The sequence below is a fragment of the Athene noctua genome, chromosome 5, assembly GCF_965140245.1.
Source record: "Athene noctua chromosome 5, bAthNoc1.hap1.1, whole genome shotgun sequence".
Lineage (NCBI taxonomy): Eukaryota > Metazoa > Chordata > Aves > Strigiformes > Strigidae > Athene > Athene noctua.
In genome coordinates this window covers 43,932,531-43,951,276 of record NC_134041.1, presented here as the reverse complement: position 1 = coordinate 43,951,276, position 18,746 = coordinate 43,932,531, and the positions used below count along the sequence as shown (strand labels likewise).

General features: G+C 39.9%; 1 protein-coding gene across 1 annotated transcript in view; it reads right to left on the bottom strand.

The window, feature by feature from the left end:
- Positions 1–18,746, bottom strand: part of NDST2 (N-deacetylase and N-sulfotransferase 2) — a 138,405-nt gene that overhangs the window by 48,106 nt on the left and 71,553 nt on the right. Inside the window, exon 3 of the mRNA XM_074907243.1 lies at positions 4,068–4,128. The gene's annotated coding sequence lies outside the window, so the exon portion shown is untranslated. The remainder of the gene's footprint in view (positions 1–4,067; positions 4,129–18,746) is intronic.

Genomic DNA, 18,746 nt, shown 5'->3' with positions numbered 1-18,746 from the left:
TGTAAGTGTACCTGTCTGCAGCCCTGCCTCTGGCCCTGTCTCTTGGATTGACTTAGGCTGTAGGTAGCTTGTCTCCTGGAGAGACCCCTCATATGTACATTTTAGCTTGTACCCAGTCCTGCCTCTGGCCCTGTCTCCTGGGTGGAGTCTAGACCCATGTTGTAGTTTTGTCTCCAGCCTGGTCTTTTAAACTCCTGGATGGAAGGGAGCCTTATCGCTCCATCTTGCCTGGGACTGTCAAGAGATGCTGTTACTAGCACCCAGCTCTGCCTGCCATGCTCCAACCCTGTGGGACTGTTGCCCCATCGCTGAGCACACTGCCTGCACTGGGGTCACCCTTGCCTCCTGGCTTGCCTCAGCTCCTGGCCCTTGCTGTGCCCTGACAGGAGGCCAGTGCATAGAGGTTGCAGAAACAGATTTAAAAATCAATGGAAACAATATTCATCTCTTGTAACTGTTGACTGGACACGTCCTTTCTGGGAAGCCCTCCAAGATGTCTATAATCACAACCTAAGTTGATTTCCAAGCCTTTAAGTGTGGCCTTAGGACCAACCTTGGCAGTCTGGTGACAGCCTTGGATCAGCAGCTTTAATGCCAAATACAGTAAATATAATCGAGAAACGAACAGAGTTTTGTAATATATAAGCACATGAATAATTTTGTGGAAGAACGTGAAAGAAAGGAAGAATGTATGTTTGCATTTATAGGAGAAAACTTAATGGCAATGTTGTTACTTTACCTCTTCCACGTTGAAGTAGGAAAAAAGCTCTTGATGTAGTGAACACAGCACTCCCCAACCATAAGATTATATTCATTTAAAACGCATGGTGAGAAAGGTGAAAAGTGCCAGAGAGTGAAGCCATTCAATTAACAAACAGATGATATGTTCAGAGGAAAGGAGCGTGCCCCTGCCAGAGCACCCTAAGTCATGCCCTTCTGCTTTGTAATTAAGTTTTTCTCTCTGTTCAGCTGTGCTTACATATCTTATTTCACAGAAGATCTCCAAAGCCCACTTGTGCATAAAGTAAGCTTATACAGAGGGAAGGATAATGAGGTTAGTAGGTGTTGCTATGCAGGTTGCTAGCCTTACATAGTCTTTAGCCTTAGTAGTGCCTACAATTTGAGACATTTCATTTTTGTATTCATCTTTAATACTGAATAGGCTCATCTTCAGTAGCAGCCAATCCTTAAAAATGATATAAACAGTAACTGGCAAAAATTCACTACTAACTTGCCAGTTCTCTTGAACTTAAGTCCAATAAACTAATTAAAATGTTTAAGACCAAATCACGTCCAAGCACTACAATTCATCTCCGTTACAGAAATGAGCATGATGTCATGAAGACACACCATCTAAGTAAGCCAGCATACTTCTGGAGATGTTTCAATGACAGGACCTCACTGATATGATTAGATCAATTCCAAATGTTTCATAGGAACTGGTTACTGTAACCTGCCCCAACAAGGAGATGAAGAACTGGTGACTGCAAAGAAACACCTGATAAACAAGTCCTCACTAGAAACCAACTAACAGAACAAAACAGACACAGTTAAGAACCAGAAAAAGATTAAATATAATGAAAGAGAAAAGGAGTTATTTGTTCCTCTACTTCTGCTACAACTGAATAGAGTTGAGATATCTCACAGGAAAATAAAGGCTTTTAGGAAAATAAAGTTTTCTTGAAAAGTAAGTTGCAGGCATTCTGGGGCTCCTCTCTTTCTATAATTGAACTGTGGGATATTACTGGCACAGGCATCTCATTGCAGGAAACATTGAAACATTATTAACCAATAAATAAGTATTGCTATGAATGAACTAATCATGGGTTAGAGCATAAGGAAGGCCCACAGTCCACTTTAGAATTAGTAACAATAACTTACAGTTTCCAATAACTCTATCTGCATGTACAGTGAAATGGGTTCTGCATGGCCTACCTGGCTATATATTCTATTGCATGATCCTCTTTCCATCTGCTGTCTTTCTACATTTTTGCTGTCTTTCCCCATTTTCTTAGCCTCTGTGTCAATGAAATCAAAGGTGCATTGGAGATTTACTGTGGATTTACTGTACCTGAAATCAAAGCATTCTTCTCCCTTTGCTGTTTTAGCCATAATGTCACATGTATCTCAACACTAGTAGAATATATGAAGCATTCCATTAATATTTTCACTCTCTCACTTAGAAATATTTATCAATTTCTCATGTGAATATTACACCAAGTGTCTCTAGAATTATGCAACTATTCAAGCTGGACAGAATGCTAATGTGGTCATCACGCTCATTCTACTCCATCAGACGTTTTTGTTTATTCTGTTTCTACTCTTGAGTTTGCAAAAGTAATGCTGGTTTCTATTACCACTCACAACAATGTATTCTAAGTACAAAACCCATCACATGTTTCAAGTTGGTTTTGCTTGTTTATTACTCATTGCAAGTTGCACCTGCAAAATTACCAACAAAAAGTTTACAGGAGACAAGACTTTATTATTTGAATCACACTGGAAAAATGAGCTATGAAAACAGGGGCACAACAACTACATAGGTCCTACCTCTTTTCCAACCCTCCAAAATCCTTTTATCCAACCAATGCCTGAGGACCCTTGTCTACATGTCTCCAGAAAATTCAGGGCTATGGTTGAGAGAAAGCAGAGAGCTGCAGTGTGAGTGGGGCTGGGAAGGGGCTGCCAAAAAAAGTGCGAGCTGCATGGAGACCATCCGTGGAAGAAAACTTTCATTTGGGCAACAGTATTGGACTTGCCTATCTCTTTCCAGGAAAATTAAGGTTAAAGTTCAGCTTCCGACTGACAGACAGTTTAGACCTGAAGCATGTGTAGAGCTCAAGGAATCTGAAGTCCTCATTTTAGCATGTCTACCTTTCCTCACCACCTGAGTTTCTGTACACTGGAACCATTCATTAAGTACCACCTCCTGCAATTCACTTTTTATAAACCCAGTCTACCTGCATAAGGAGCTTGCAGTTCCAGTCTCCCTTTTTTTTGCTCTCTGATTTTGTGCACAGGTGAAGCCGTTAACAGTCTGCTCATATAAAGCAATCTGAGATATCCATATAACTGAGAACACGTTCAGGCATGAAAAAGTATTTCGACCAGACTTGCCCAGCACACACACAAAACCAAATCACCTCTGTTCTTTCCAAGCAAATCTAGGAACTTCAGTGGAGGGAAGACGTGACCACATGCCTGCCTCTTCTACTGCACTCACTGTAGGAACTTTTAAAACAGGATTGACCTTTTTGCAAGTATTGCAGCACCTGAAATCCATAAATGTCATAGGAGCCTGAACATTTTGCATCAGGCACCTCAACAGGACTGGTGCTTTTTTGCTATATTAGAGTGCAGTAGTCAAACACATGTCCTAAATAAACTCCACAAGAATTACCTTCCCTCATTATTCATCCAGACAGAATGAAGGAAAAAAAGTAGGACTCCTTTCCTTCAGCACAGAATTTAGACCAACCCAATATTTTTATTTTTAATTACATTTATAATATTTCCTGTGGGTATAAGTCATGAATGTAGTTCCAGTATGCTGGGAGCAACATAAATATAGTCATTCCCAAAAGGATCTTACAGCTGTTATGCATGGGTCAGAGATTCTGTGAAATATAAAATCTGAAACTTCTTTTTAGCCCACATCCTTCCCATTCCTTTTCAAAGGCAGAGTTAATAGATACATTGCCCCACATTTTGTCCACAGGGTATGGAAGTAGTAACTTCATTTAAGCAAAGTAATATTTAGCAATAAGCAACCACCCAGTCCTATCTCACTCTGGAACTGCATTAGAAATTCCTTTCTGATCCAAATTAATTCATTTGACACTTCATGCTGACAACTGTGCAGCTGAAGACAAGACACATGGAATCGTTTCCTCTGCAAATCATTTTAAGGGGAGGAAGGAGGAGCGCAACTTCACACTGTCTAGCCACAAGTCTAGCCACCTCCTCCTCCTCTCTGATGAGACCACTCAAAAGGACTTAAGTAAGCTCTTCCCCATACCAAATCTGGAGATGACAGCCCATAAAAATGCAAAAGATTCTGCACTTACCTCTGATCACAGCCTGGTGAAGGAAAAATACTCATCAGCGGCTTCTCTCAGGAACACCGGTCTGTTTAAAAATAAATAAAAAATAAACAAGACTTTAAACAGTGCTTCTCTCTCTTCCCTAGTGTTAGCCTCCACATCAGTGTTTGTAAACATTTACTTAGCAGGAGCACCTTCGTTCTCTAGAACCAAGGTAATGATTACAGTACCCTAACCATGGCATGAGGACAGAATGAGGCTGTGACAACAGCCCTGTTGGCATGACTAGCTGATGATGTAGGGTTACACTGCAGCAGGCTCAATTGTGCAAGAGTGAGAAAGAGTGGGGTGAGATGAGAAATGACAAGAGCAGGGAAAAAAATCCAACCAACCAACAAACCAGGAACCTGGATTTAGAGGTAAACCATTAAGAAAAAAGAAAGTTCACAGAACAAGCAAATGCGGTATGAGCTGAGAGAACTGGACATGCCAGCATAGTCCTAATGAGATTTCTCACATCTGTTCATTAATATAGTTGCCTTTGAAACAGCGAACAAAGCAAACTGTAAGACACTACCTTCTTTAGTCTTGGCCACAGCTAAATCTGTTCGGCAAAACTTCAGTGTTGTGACAGTCTGTGTAGTCTATTGCCAGAGCCTTTGAGAGAGTCAGTACCATTAGGCATACTGTGAAACAAAAACCAAACCACTGAAGGACAGAGTTACACCCTTCCTCCACCCCTCTACCTGGCTACTGATCACAGAGATGAAAGTACTTTGTGAAGCTAACTGAAGCTCAGGAAACTTCTGTGTGTGCACACACAGAGCTTACCAGTGAGAGCGTCTCAGTGGAGTCACCGAAACCCCGAGGGAGAACACAAATTAGAGCAGGGTTGGGTCTAAAAGGCTAATTTTACTATACCTGTCAGGCAGCCTCTAAAGGCAGCTCTTCCACATCAGCTGTATCTCAGATACACAAGTGCTCTCCTGTAGCTTTCTAGCTCACACAGACCTTAGTTCAGCAAAAACTCTGACCTTTGAGTTTCCAATAATCTTTAATACCTCTACAGCCAATTCGTAAACAAATAAGAACCACACTTGCACTGTCTGTAAATATAACCAAGGGCAGCCAGCTCCCTTGCCTTCCTTGCAAATTTACAAGAGCAAAATTTGCTCTTTTCCTTTTTGCTGGTTAGATAAAGATTAGTTTAGGAAAGAAAGCACCTACCCTTCCTCAGTACATAAGTTTCCTCTTTTATTTTGATCCATAATTCTTACGTTTCTTTACTAAACAGTTTGAGAAGGCAGAACAAGAAGCCCTACAAGTCTTGCCTCCACAGATCCCAACACACCAGGGTAAACATCAAAACAGCCAGATGCAACAGAAAAACAGCTAGACTACAAGAGGTGAATGTTTGATGTCACTGTAAAAGGAATAGACAACTAAAGAAAAGTTTTTCACAGAATTGTCACAATCCAGTGAAACTCACTGAGAAAACCAAATTAGGAAGTTAATTATGAGTAGAATTTATACGATGGCAGTGGATATGTCCACTACTCCCATGGTAGTCATTAAGACCCACACCAGCAGACACACCAACACCCAACTATAGCATTTAATGTAAGTTTCCCATAGGGGTTGGCTGTCCCCTGATGTTTCACTGCAAAATAAATATTTTGCACTTTCTGATTCAAACTATTACCAAAGTGGTGACTTGGACCAAGATGGAGTATCACGCTGTTCTAGTTGGTTTTACTCTCCAGAATACAGCACACTTGAAAAAACCCAAAAGGATCAACAGATCACAAGGAGAGACAGGAGAGACACTCAAAGAGGAAAATGAGTTACAAATAATTCTCTCTTAAGCTTTTAAAAATGCAATTTACTCACATTTACAGAAGCTCAGAAACAGTTGTATTAATGAGGTAAGGAAACTCCTGCTTTTGCAGTCCCACAGTTTTTCACTAAGGCATGTCACAATCAATAGAATTAGAAACACAGGGGAGGCAGAATTTAACACCAATTGAATGGGGTAACAAGGAATTTAAATCAACTGCAATAATTGATAAGTAGCCAGTGACAAAACACAAAGAACACAGTGATATTACCAAGCAGGTAGATTTCTCCATCAGGAGAGTATGACTGGAATTGGCTAAATCTGATTTCACTGCAAGATTTGTTTTAAAGAACCTTAAACTAAAGGAGTGGTTTAAAGCAACACTAAAGAGATGACACTGCTGTCGTTTCCATAGAAAGCCAAGTGAGGTGACAAAAACCTTGCCTAATGATTTCCCATTTCCCTTCTCAGTACAAACTCATCTGCCTATGTTGTCCATGAGATGCAAACAGATTTGTTTGTCTATAAAGCCCTCAGCACAAAGCGCACCTTACCACCATTATCAACCACTTCCTAAATGCTTAATAGAGAAGGCAACACCACATTTAATCTCTAGGCATTAAAGCATTTACTAATGGAAATAAACCTCTGCCTAGCACACAATTAAGGGATTTTGGAAAGGTGTCATTAACTCTAGGAGCATCATATCTTTTTTTGTGTTTGTATTTAGTTTCAAATTTACCAGCCATAACAGTAGAGTGGAAAAGCTCAGGAGCTTGTGTGCTGGCCATGCAGGCTCCTGCAGGAGCTCCCGTTAGTCAGGGTGCATGCTGTATGGAGACTCAATAAGCAACGACATTTGTATTTCTGACAGTTTTATTTCTTTACACACCAGCCACACTGGAAGTTTCACTTTACCTTTTACTCGTGAAAAAAGGTCAAACCTGAGTGTAACCGATGCTGTCTGGAATGCCTGGGACACATACTAGAGCATGTGTGTGGTCCCCTTCACTATTACAAGATAAAACAGCTTTCAGAAAAATGAGAAGGGTGCTTAGTTTTTCTAACCATAAAAACTTTAATATTTTCACAAGTTAAAAGCAACAGGGTCCACTTAGTCTGAAGAACAGTATTCACAGGGGAACCCAACCAAGTAGAACTATTTTCCCATGAAGATCTTAGTCTGGGCAAATAATCCAAGTCACACTAGACAGACAACAGTTCTACTCTATATTTCTCTGTAATAATTACACCAAAGAAACATGACAGTCCTTAGTTTAGAAATGATAGTAACTTTAAAAGCCAAAATCAGAAGCACAGTGAAAATACATAATGATAAAGCGTACACTGGGTAAACACAGAAGGTAGCTTGATACAGTCAAAATAGGAAAAGATTTACAGGCACATGAACAGAGAGTAGAAAGCCCTGCTTAGTAAATGGTGGAGATTTTCAGTTAATTTCTGTAAAAGAATAATACAGAGAATATAAACTACAGGGACCTGAGGCTTGCATGTTCCTGGATAACGAATATTTTATATCACTGAAAGAGCTGTGTAGCTTTACAGTTCAAAGATGCACAAAGACGACACAGAGCAAAGACAGGGGTGACTTTCAGTGGCTACAGGGAGCAAGGATGAATAGACTGCAGGAAAAAAGGGGAAAATGTACTAGAGAAGGGGAAGAGAAAAGGCACAGAGCTATGTGGGAAAGAGTGAAATTGAGGAACAATTATCAGAAAAAGTCACCATCAGAAACTGCAAATGCTCAAGAAAGAAGCACTATGGAGAAAATGGCATTGCCTGTCAGGTTCTCCTAGGAAGTGAAAGAACTGGAGACTAGGCAGCAAGGATATACTTGACACAGTTAACCAAGGACGTTTGCCATCAAAACAGATTAAGACATAGCTCCTTTATGGCTCATTCATGAGCATCCAGCAGAACTGGTTTGAGAAGTGAGAGACCCTGTGAAGCTTTTAAGTGAATTCATATTTCTGATAAGAGAAAGCAGTCTTATTTTCGAAGTACTGTAAGTAATCTCTTAAATTCCTCCCCTCTCTCTTGTATGATGGGTTACCTTCAATGTAAATCACCAGAGCAGCTTTCACAAGAGAAGAAAAAGGCAGAGGCATCGAGGAAGGTGAAGCATCACTTCACTAATGTAAAAGCCAAGGGCTTAGCATGGTTCATCATTCAATCAATGCCCTACTTCAGATCTTGCATGTCCTTATGTGGTATCACCTTGCCTGCACAAACGAAAGGATTCCTCCCTATAAGCCTATTCACGGCATGGAGGGCATGTGGCACATACCCCATCTGCCATCAGCATGACTGTGCTTGCTTGCAACCATGCTGCTCTGAAACATCCATGACCCTGACTGCTCCAGCAGTCCGATTTTGCAGAAAGGCCAATGCAAGCAGTGAAGTGTTAAAACCGTTAATGCTATCTGTCTTTGACTCTGTCCTTTTCTCTCCTGCTATCAGCTCCCAACAAGCAAAAAAGCAAACCAGTTGCAGTGAAGGCCAACGGGGAAAAAGATATCAGTAACAACCTTCTACCCAATGTTGCAGCCTTGCAGCTAAAATCACGCTGTCTTCGTGAAGACAGAATAAATTTGTAAAAAAAAAAAAAAAAAAAAAAAAAGGGGGGGGAAATGACTACAACTAAAATATTAGGGAGAGATTTCTCTTTTGCTTTCTGCTTTCATCACGTGAGTAGGAAGGAAACAGCTTTCTCAGCTGATGAGCTTCCATTGCTGCAATTCTCTCTCTCCCCTGCCCCTTTGTTTATGACTGTTCCTCAATGAGCAAAGAATGATCTTGAAAAAGGAAAAAAGATCAATTATGTATTAGACAGATATATCTTAAAACTGTCAGTTTCCATTCTGTCAGAGCCACTGCCTCCTGATAGCAATGCTGTAATTAAGTTGATAGCATTAGGCATTCTCTGAATTACTGGGTTAAAGTAGCAGAGCACTGTATTTAAACCTTTCACCCCACTCAGATCGTTTAAAACAATTCTGCTCATGGCTTGCCTAAGCTATGCCTCCTCAAAGCATTCAAAATTCAGAACACCCAAAAGAATTAAAGACACCTAGTCTGGTACTAGTCTTTTGCTGGTGCTAGTAAACCAAGGCATTGCTTTGTCTGTGAGCCATATCTCCCCTATACCAGCCATAAAGCAATCATTATCTTAAGAAAAATAGCATTTGAAAAAAATAGCAAACAAATAACTAGATTAATGAAAGGAAATCATGTGTTAGGCTTCCAGACACAGCCTGAAAACACCTAGGAGCCCAAGACCCACAGGAATGAAGTTAATGTCAACATAGAACTATGTAACAGCTTTGTGCCTAAATGGTGACCCCCAATTTATGGTGAAGTCAACAGCTACCATGGAGAATTCAAACAAAGTGGGTCATTTATTTATTTCATTTTATTCCTCCATTAAATAAAGCAAATTAAGTCAGAAGCCTGCTGACTTTAAGTCCATGTAATTCCTTCTCTACGTTTTTCATTTATCATTGTCAATATTTGATCTGGACAGTGTTGCCTCTTCAGGCTCCTTATGCTTGCTTTTATCCCCGTCTTTTATCATAAAGCAAAGTGCACTCTACATTGCCAAGGAGATTCCTCCAATATCTAAGATGATGTGAGGGGCAAAACAATGCATAAACAGCTTCTCACTTAACCTCACAAATGCGCCTACAATATTATGAATCTTCAATTCCAAGTTATGATTCATCCCCACCAAGGAACTAATTAAAATTAATATTAACATTGTTCATTTTCTATAAAGAAGAAAATTCATAAAGCCAATAATCTATACTCAAATAAAAGGTATAAAATACATCCGATATGACTGTAAAGACACACTGCAATAAAGAAAATGGAGTTTTGACCATAATTCAGTTCTAATATGTTGTTTAAAGAGCTTTCCTTGAATGTACTTTGAGGTTTATAGTAGTAACTTCAAAGACGTCTAGTAAGTGGTCACAGCACAGCTGGCTGTACAGAAAAAAATACATAATGAGATACTCCATCCAATAAACCAAATAAAAATTACAGATACAGTTCTTCTTCCTGGATGCAAATGCTCAAAGCTGAATGAAATCCAAATCTGGAAGAATAAATATGGTATTTTGAAGCCAAATTGTGAAAGGGTAAGATTTGTTAGCAGATTGGCTGTAACCACACAGGTTTAATTAGGTGCATTTTGCCTTTTTCAGTAGGTGAGAGGAAGGAAATGTGCATATATGGAAACAGAGAAAACAGGTAAAAATAATTTATGTTTTCAGGGGGATGAAAGGAAAGAAAAAATCAAAACTTCTTACTTAATTACCTTTTACATGCTTAGCCAATGTTCAGCCCCAAATTCAGCTTAGCCAGTGCTCAGAAACAGACAGGTATCTTCAGGATCTTTCCCACACTTTGAGGTATGATAGCTTGCTTTCTCTTTTCCACAGTTTTATTAAGCTCTGCTCCTCACTGCTGCTGCCTTCCAAACGCCTCTATACCCAGCTGCTGATGGTGAAGGCTGCAGGTGCAGTCAGCTAGTGAGGAACACACAAATGTTGAACAGACTGTTCCTCCTCCCTGGGCACTCCCAATTGCCACCAAGGGTGGCTGTATAAATGCTCAAATTGTCACCAAACCTTCCCACAAATGGAAACAGATACCTGATCCATCCACATAAGTTTCCACTACCATATAAGCTTGTCTGGAAGAATATTTAAATGCACTGTTTTGCCTCTATCTACCATCCCTCTTCCTTTATATTTTCTGGGATGCAGAGGTGAAACAACCTGGTAAACTAATCAATTTTAAAAGAATATAAATGATGCAGCTGCTTAATCCTTTCGTTCGTTACGCTGGGAAAAAAAAATAATCTTTGCATGAACCAGTAATTCTCTTTCTCTTTATTTTCCATGAGACAACACTACAGATTGTGGCTACTGAGATAGTAGTAGTGCCAAAACAATGTGAGGAGAGGAGTATCAATTCTTTCAGTGCTACAGGTGCAAGGACTTTGCCACATCCTTTCATTTGGTCTTTTGAAGTCAACAATGTGACTGTGGTTTGAATTGCCAGGAAGAATGTGGCATCTGAAAAAAGGTGCACATGATCAACAAACCTGAGTTCAAGGAACACTGTAAATGCTTTAAGATTAGTAGTCAAAAAAAGCCTGCAGATTCTCTAGGACACTGGGTTATGATCAGGGAAGTTTCAGCACTTACAGATTGACTCATGGAAGCACAACTAAAGCAGCTCTGTGTGGCATTTTTTGAGAGACACTGACCCAGAAAGGCACTAAAGCAAAGCTGTACATAACATTCCCAATGCAGACACTCAGCTCTGTGCTCTGCTGCTAGAAGGAAAACACTGCCTGGAGCTCCACAATTTCATAGTTCACAAAAAGCTAAGGGAGCTTTTGTGCTTGCAATGAAATGAAAATTTATACTTCCCTTCTTCATTTCTTTTCACTCCTCAAGTTAAAAGCTCTTTGCTGCCTGCCTTCTCTCTTCCTCGGTCTTTATTCCACCCTTTCACAGTGATTCTGAGTCAATCAGTGATTAAATTCCCTGTATTTTCATGCAAACATCTGACTTCCCTAGGTTCATCGGAACATCAGTGAAGGCCTCCCTCCCACTCCTCTCTCATCCCAGGAGATTGAGGCATACACAACTTTGCCTGATCATCATTTCGGAATAAGGCCACACTTGTGTTTTTAAGAGAGGCATCCAGCCAGCTGGAGGTTTCTTTATGGCTTCACTAAGTGCAAAGCCTTTTAGATTCATAGACTGAGCCAAAACCCTGACCTACCATGCCCTTGGGGGACCAACAATATTCTTCCACTACTTGAGAGAGAAAATACATTAACTGTCAGTTTAGAAAGCATGCAACATGGCAACCGAATATTATCACTGTAGGATACTATCAAACAGAGTTTCAGTAGATGAAACACAGCAGGATCTGGTGTGCAGGACAATTTTTTTTTTTTAAGACCTCCAATCAACTCTGCTCCATTTTAAGCCAGGTAGAAAAAAAAATATGCAAAAGCAGAAGCTTCAGTTTGAGTTTTAGACCACATTTACATGTCGGCATGAGAACTTGATCTAACACTTGTCGCAACCATCAGAAGCATTTCCACTGAACTCAACAAGCACAGGGTCAGATTTAAAGTTATGTTGTACCAGTATTTGTACATACATTTATGTATGTAAACACCATGGTATACAGTATTATAATATTTTTTTTGGCATGGAACTCTCTAAGTATTACATATGCATCACAGCAAAGGGCTGGGGTTTTTTACTAATATTTTAAAACTTCTTTCTCCTTTGGGACCCAACCATAACTCGGTTTTATCTCTGTAATAACACAGATTTTCATCCCACTAATCTGCTCCTTTCCTCAATATAAAAAAGAGAATTTGCAAAGAGTATGATTAACCAAAACCGCTTCAGTTAAGGCTCACTCTGCTTAGGTGTTTTGACACTCCTAAGCTATGTTTTTCTACTCATTTTCTGAAAATGCATGTTCCTTTTGTTTCAACAGATTTACAAGAGACAAAGTCAAGAGACAATGCCCCATCTGAGTTATCTCATAAATCAACAAAAACATCGGGGAAGCCAACTTTTTTATCCTAGCAGTGCAAACAGAAATTACCCTTGTCCAGCCTTATTTACCAGACCATCTTGCTGGTGGTGAACTGCATAACCCTCGCATCGTGTCCTGAACATGTCCATGCTCTTGTGGACCTAGGCAGTTGCAGATTACAGGCCTTTTCATGGGAAACACTTTTCTTATTTCTTCCCTTCATCTTAACGACCAGTCCAACCCGAACAGCATAAAACCATTCAAAAGGGAAATAATTTCCAAAATACCAACACTCAAACCACTTTGCATTTCACCATTTTCTCCAGGCAAAGGCTCTGCCGTCTCACCCTCATCCAGACTCAAGTCTGACTAAACTGGCAAAAGTTAAACAGAGCTGTTTAAATACAATAGCATTTAAGTCTTGTGTCGACAGAATAATAGCAAAGCTCTCTCTAAAACAGGCTAAGTATAACTTGTCTGATTTACAGGACAGCAAAACTGAGGAACAGAGCACACACTTGGACACTTACCATGTCGGCACCAGAATCAAGAATGTGAGGTTGCAGGAACAGAGTTCACAGGCTCCTAACCACTGCCTTTTTGTTGCTGGAGCACTATTTTTTGCCCGCCCAGAGCACCCCTCGATTTTTTACCTTACATGGAGCACAGGCCAGACTGTGTGCTCTCTGAGGTTGCTGTCATAGCCAAGGCTGGGACTGTGGCACTCTCAAAGTTGTGTCTTCCAGGTGTTAATACTTTGTCACCACAAACAACATCAAACACCCAACATTCAATATAGGGCACCTTCAAGCATTTACTAAAGAGAAAAGGCAGTCATTTGATGCAAAACCTATTTCCCACTAAAAAGCACTGTTCTTTCCTTTTTTCCTAGTATCCTGTCAATTCCAGCTCACCCTGTGTTGTATATTTGCCCTACCAAAGGATATCCCACATTGCATCACAAAATTAATGAAAACATTTTTTCACCAACAAGACAACTGATACCTTTTTACCAAGAAAAGCAAGAACAGTTCTTTTAACAAAATCAGATTTTACAGGTTATCAGAGCTATCTCTTTGCCATTTCAGTGGCAGCTGGATAACAGTTTTCTGTCCCTTTTGCTGCCTTTCTTGTCTATCTCAGCTGGACTCAAGCTAATAAGCTTCTCATTAATGAAACAACTATGCCAAGGTACTGGCAGATGGTCCTGTGTTCCAAGCACATCTTCCCATTCCCTTCCTCCCAGAAGTCCTAATCTATACACAGTGTAATCATCACAAAAACATATGCTCCCTGACAGAAAGCTTCCCTTCTACTATCTCTGTACTCTAGGGGATTGCCCCCAAAACCTCAGCAACACAAAGCAACTCCCTTCCTACTTAAATCTCAGTTTCCTAATATGCCTGAAAACACATTCACCAGGTCCTGGCCAAAGTGCCTGTACAGGGTTTAAAATCCATGCTAATCTCTCCATAGTACTGTCCATGTCCTAGTCCATTACTAGGCAAAATGCACACACACATATATATGCAGATTAAAAAAAAAGGTAATATATAACTCATACTTCTTACGTGTAATACTTTGCCACAGTTTTATTTACAGGTCCCTGTAAGAGTACACAAGCCCTTCTCTTAGATGAAAAACCATACAGTATAATTTAATACATTGGTTACCAGTAAATCTCTTGTGCAACACTTCCATTTAAATGCTAAGTCAGCTACTAATTGGGTATCTCATATATCTTAAAATAATCTGTTTGCTTCATCTGCTGGCTCCTTCTCCCCCATCAATTTAATCAGATTATTGTGACTGATGGATTCATTAATATGGTCATCCTATCTTGAGAGCACAGCAACTTCTACAGAGAAAGTTTCAGGAAGGAAGAGCAAGTATCTCCTTATAACAGATAGTTATGAGCAGAGGAATAAATGAATGCTATCAGTTTCTCAGCTGTGGGAAGGGCTGCACAAGGTTATTTCTACACACTTATGATAACTTTGGCTGGCTTTGCTGGAGCTCCTCAGAGAAGGCTGGGGGTATGATGGGCACAGACAGGCCACCATGATGTGAAGGGTTGTTTTAGCTCTCCAAATTGACTCCGAACCTTCTGAAAAAATAATTTCTTTCTAGCGGAAGAGAAAATTTTATTGTCAGTTCTCTGCATTTTATCCCAACAGTACTGAACAGTTTTTTTTCTCTGTAGGTAGGGAAAAACACCAACAGAAAATAGAAAAGCTTTCCTTTAATCTTTCCCACCTCCTTTAAAACTTCAAGTTGAAAGTCTTCAAAGTAAGACCTCTTCTCATACTGAGTCCTTAAATCACTCCCGATTGTTGTAGGGAATAATTTAAGTTTACTAACTCCAAAACTATCTACCTTACAAAAGGTGAAAAAATTAAAATGCACATTCATTTCTAGACTGAAACAGAAAATGATAGGTCAAATACAGGCAATGGTGGGCAAGAAGAGAGTGAGAAATATTCAGCCAGGAGTAAAAATAACATAATTATGCTTCTGTAGCTTTTGTCATCCAAAAATAAAGAAGCCAAAGGACTTTGATAGTGCACCTTCCCAATCCTCCCAAACAGTAAAGGAAAATAGAAGAAACTTGGCACTTACCAGAATAAAAAAGTAACTACAGAAAAGCATGTAAAATTACTGTTCCAGTACCCAGGAGCTGTGACTGCCTCAGGAGGATGATATAAATGACCTCCACCTGTGCCTACTAGTTGGCTGAAACTGTATTCACAAGTGAGACAAACTCTGCCTTGAGCTGCAACGTTTTATCTTTCTAAAAACATCATAAACCAGATGAAAAACGTATTACTTAAAAATATGGTAAGACACAAAATTCCTAGGGAGAAAACCTAGTCTCTACCTTTTGCTGTCTGCCAGAGCAACATCTGAGTGCCACTGAGCATTTCAGGATCAAAAAAGCTCTCGGTGAGCATCTGTGAAGTGGAGGATTTGGATAAGAATGACTTTGGGAGGATGGCCAGCCTGGTAAACAGCAGCAAGCAAACAGGAAAGGCTACTTGTTGGAGGCAGAAATGCGTAATAGGCTTCCAGAAACTAAACACACCATACGTAATTAAAGCAATTTATTACAGTTATGTGGCTTCTCACATTTGGAAATGCATTTCCCCCTTTTTAGTCTCGGAGTTATGTGCTTATTCATGCAAACTGAAAGGAAATATGTAAACAGTTTTGAAAATACAAGAAAAAAGTGTGAGAATGGAACATTTGATATGGCATTATCTTGCAAATGCCTCCAGATTCCTCTCTGGTCACTGTGTGGGCAGCACATTCCCAGGACAGAGCATGGGTTGGGCGGGAGAGAGGGGACTGTAAAACTATTCATGAACTGCATTTTGTCTTTTCCCGCTGAGGCTCACTGGTGACCTACTGGAGCACTGGGGAGGAGGGAGGGCTGGCCATGGCAGGAAGTACACACACAGGAGCCCCCAATGCCCAACATGCTGGAAGAGGCCATGCCAAGGGAGTAAGGCCCTCTCACCGACTCGCTGCCCACACAGGGCCTTTTAATCATTTTGCTCAGGCTGCTCAGCCACTTTGAGATCTCCCATTTGGATGTACCATATGCGGTCATTCAAGAGGAAAGTTAATCCATCACAATGAAGTTCTCACAAAACAGGCAGGCCTTATCCCAGCCCCTGCATAAATAAAAATACAGGTTACATCGCCCTGATTGCCTAGACTTTCCCTGACCCCACCAAAGCTCAGAGACATAGACAACAGCTCCCCGAGACAGATGAATTGAATAGGATGGCTGAGAATCCACGCTCACTGCTATGCTGACAAACAAGGCCTAAGGGCACCCAATGCTGGCAAAATAAAGTCTCCACATGTTGCATCATACACCTAGCTGCTGTAAATACGGGAACCATCCTACGTCTCCCTACTCTACAGCAAGCATCAGGAAATTCCCCATCACACAGCACTTAAATTTTGACAGCTGAAGATGCTGGTAGAAATAGAAATGCAGACTTCCAGTTTACTAGGGAAGGACTCTGCCCAGGATTTTCCTCTTAACCATTCTCTGCCAGCAGATCCTCCTTTCACCAGCACCCATTGTAGCACAGGGCAGCTCTATAGGCAAAACAAGAAAGCAAGGCCTGTCTGGAGCTCTGAAGACAAGGATAGATTTTGAAGCTGTCATATGGAAATAATGTGCAATTGCTGACAAGTGGATGGTAGGCACCGAGTACGTGACAGACTGGTGTAGGCTGGCTATGGACAGAACAACACAGAATAGTGCCCACAAGATAGGGGGTAAAGGAAAAGTGTGTGGGGAAACAGCTGGAGAATATGGATAACTGGTTTATCTGCACAGCTCATCATTACTCCAGGTATCCCTCACAGCAGAGGGATGTGGAAATGACTGTGCTGTGATACAGTCCTGTCCCCTTTCAAAACGTTCTCTCTGAGAGAGGCATCAAGATTCGTTCATAAACAGTAGCCTGTAGAAGTGGTAAAAGAGAGTCTTTGGGGTCTTCTGAGTTCAGGGTTAATTTCTGTCCCAGTAACATCTGGGGCTCAAGAGGATGATATAGGATGAAGGATGGTATAAAAGAGAGAGAAAATTACTCTGCCATGTAAGAAGAGAACGACCTAACAGGCAAAACTGAAACACAGCAGAATGACAGAAGTCACTAGGCTGTAATCACAGAGAGCTATAAACCAGAATACATCACATTAATGAGGTAGGAAAAGATCTGTCATATGCAGAGGATTACATAGAGCCTAATAAAAACATTCTCTATTAAGAGAAAAACATAATCCAATTCCTATGTAAACAACTTCCATATTATACAAATCATGGTACAAAATGTAGAACACACATTCAGGAAAAATAGCATGTAACACTGACGTAAAGCAAGCTGTCAGTAAAATCTGATAAAATCATAACACTGCTGAACAGAAAATGTATCTAGTTGAACTAATCAAACGTAACAGTAGGAGATTTTAAAAATTTGAAGTAGCAAATGCTGCACTCTAAAGAAGCAGAAATGGTGCTGCAGTGCGGTTTTGATTAATAAACCTGACTTTTGTAGCTTGCAAATGAATTGAACGGAAGGATTTGGGTTTTGTGCTGTATTCACCAAGCATCCAAAACAGCTGGCACCTAACTTGTGATGAGGACTCTATGCACTTTGGCAATACAACCAAATTGCAATCCAAACAATAATTTCATATATATGTATCCTCATCAGAAGAATAGAATTAAGAAAGGTATGATGTACCAGCATGTTTCAAGTGAAGTACTAAACAGTGAAAACTATAACCACTCATACTTTTTCTGAACAGGGTCATAAATAAATTAGCAACTCAAAAAAAGGGGAAAAAACTAGACACCTTCACGAAGGTACACTGTGTGCTCAGTAAGTAGTGACAGTAAAAAAATAGAGTAAAAATGCAAATTGAGTTATATTAAGATGGATAAGAAATTAAAAGGTGAGTAGTACAAGAATGAACATGTGTTTTCCACTGAAACACTGTTCAGTTCTCACCACTTTATCCTAAAACAGAAAAACACCGAACTAATTGTTTGAAATTGCTAATTGGAAAAAAAAATATATATAAAGAAAAAGATCTAAAGTCTGCTGGTTTTCTTCTCTCTCTTTTTTTTTATCCCCGATTTGACAGAAGGTTTAAGAGGTACATGAAAAAATCCAAAACAGTCAAGAGGAGAGACTTGACAGATTAAGAACTATTAATTTGATTTCTTAATAAAAGAACAAGGGAATGCATAATGAAACTCGGGAGCAAAAATCTAGGTAGTTTGAGATTATATAGTTTTACACGATACACAATTATCCAGTAGTGCTTACTATATGGCGTTAACACTGATATTAAGAAAATTACGAGACAGTAATATTTATAATACGCATATTTGAATTAATAGCAACAAACATCAATCACAAAGCATAGAAACACTCCTGTTTCAACACAAAACATAACTATAAATAGCTAGAAAAAGTGTAATATAATAATCTTGCACGGAATTTTTTTCTTGAACAGAGCTACTGTTGATAAGGGAAGGACTTTGAATCTTGACAGACAGATGCTCTGATCCACTAGGGGCAATGGAGAAGACATACCAGTAGCAGTTTCTTCTCAGGGAAAACATGTTGTAATTTATATCACTGTAACTACAGTGATAAAGTCTTATGAAGTGTGCCACACAAATGCAGAACAAAGAAGAGTTTATAGTTTAAGCTTAAGAGACAACAGAAAGATGTATAGAC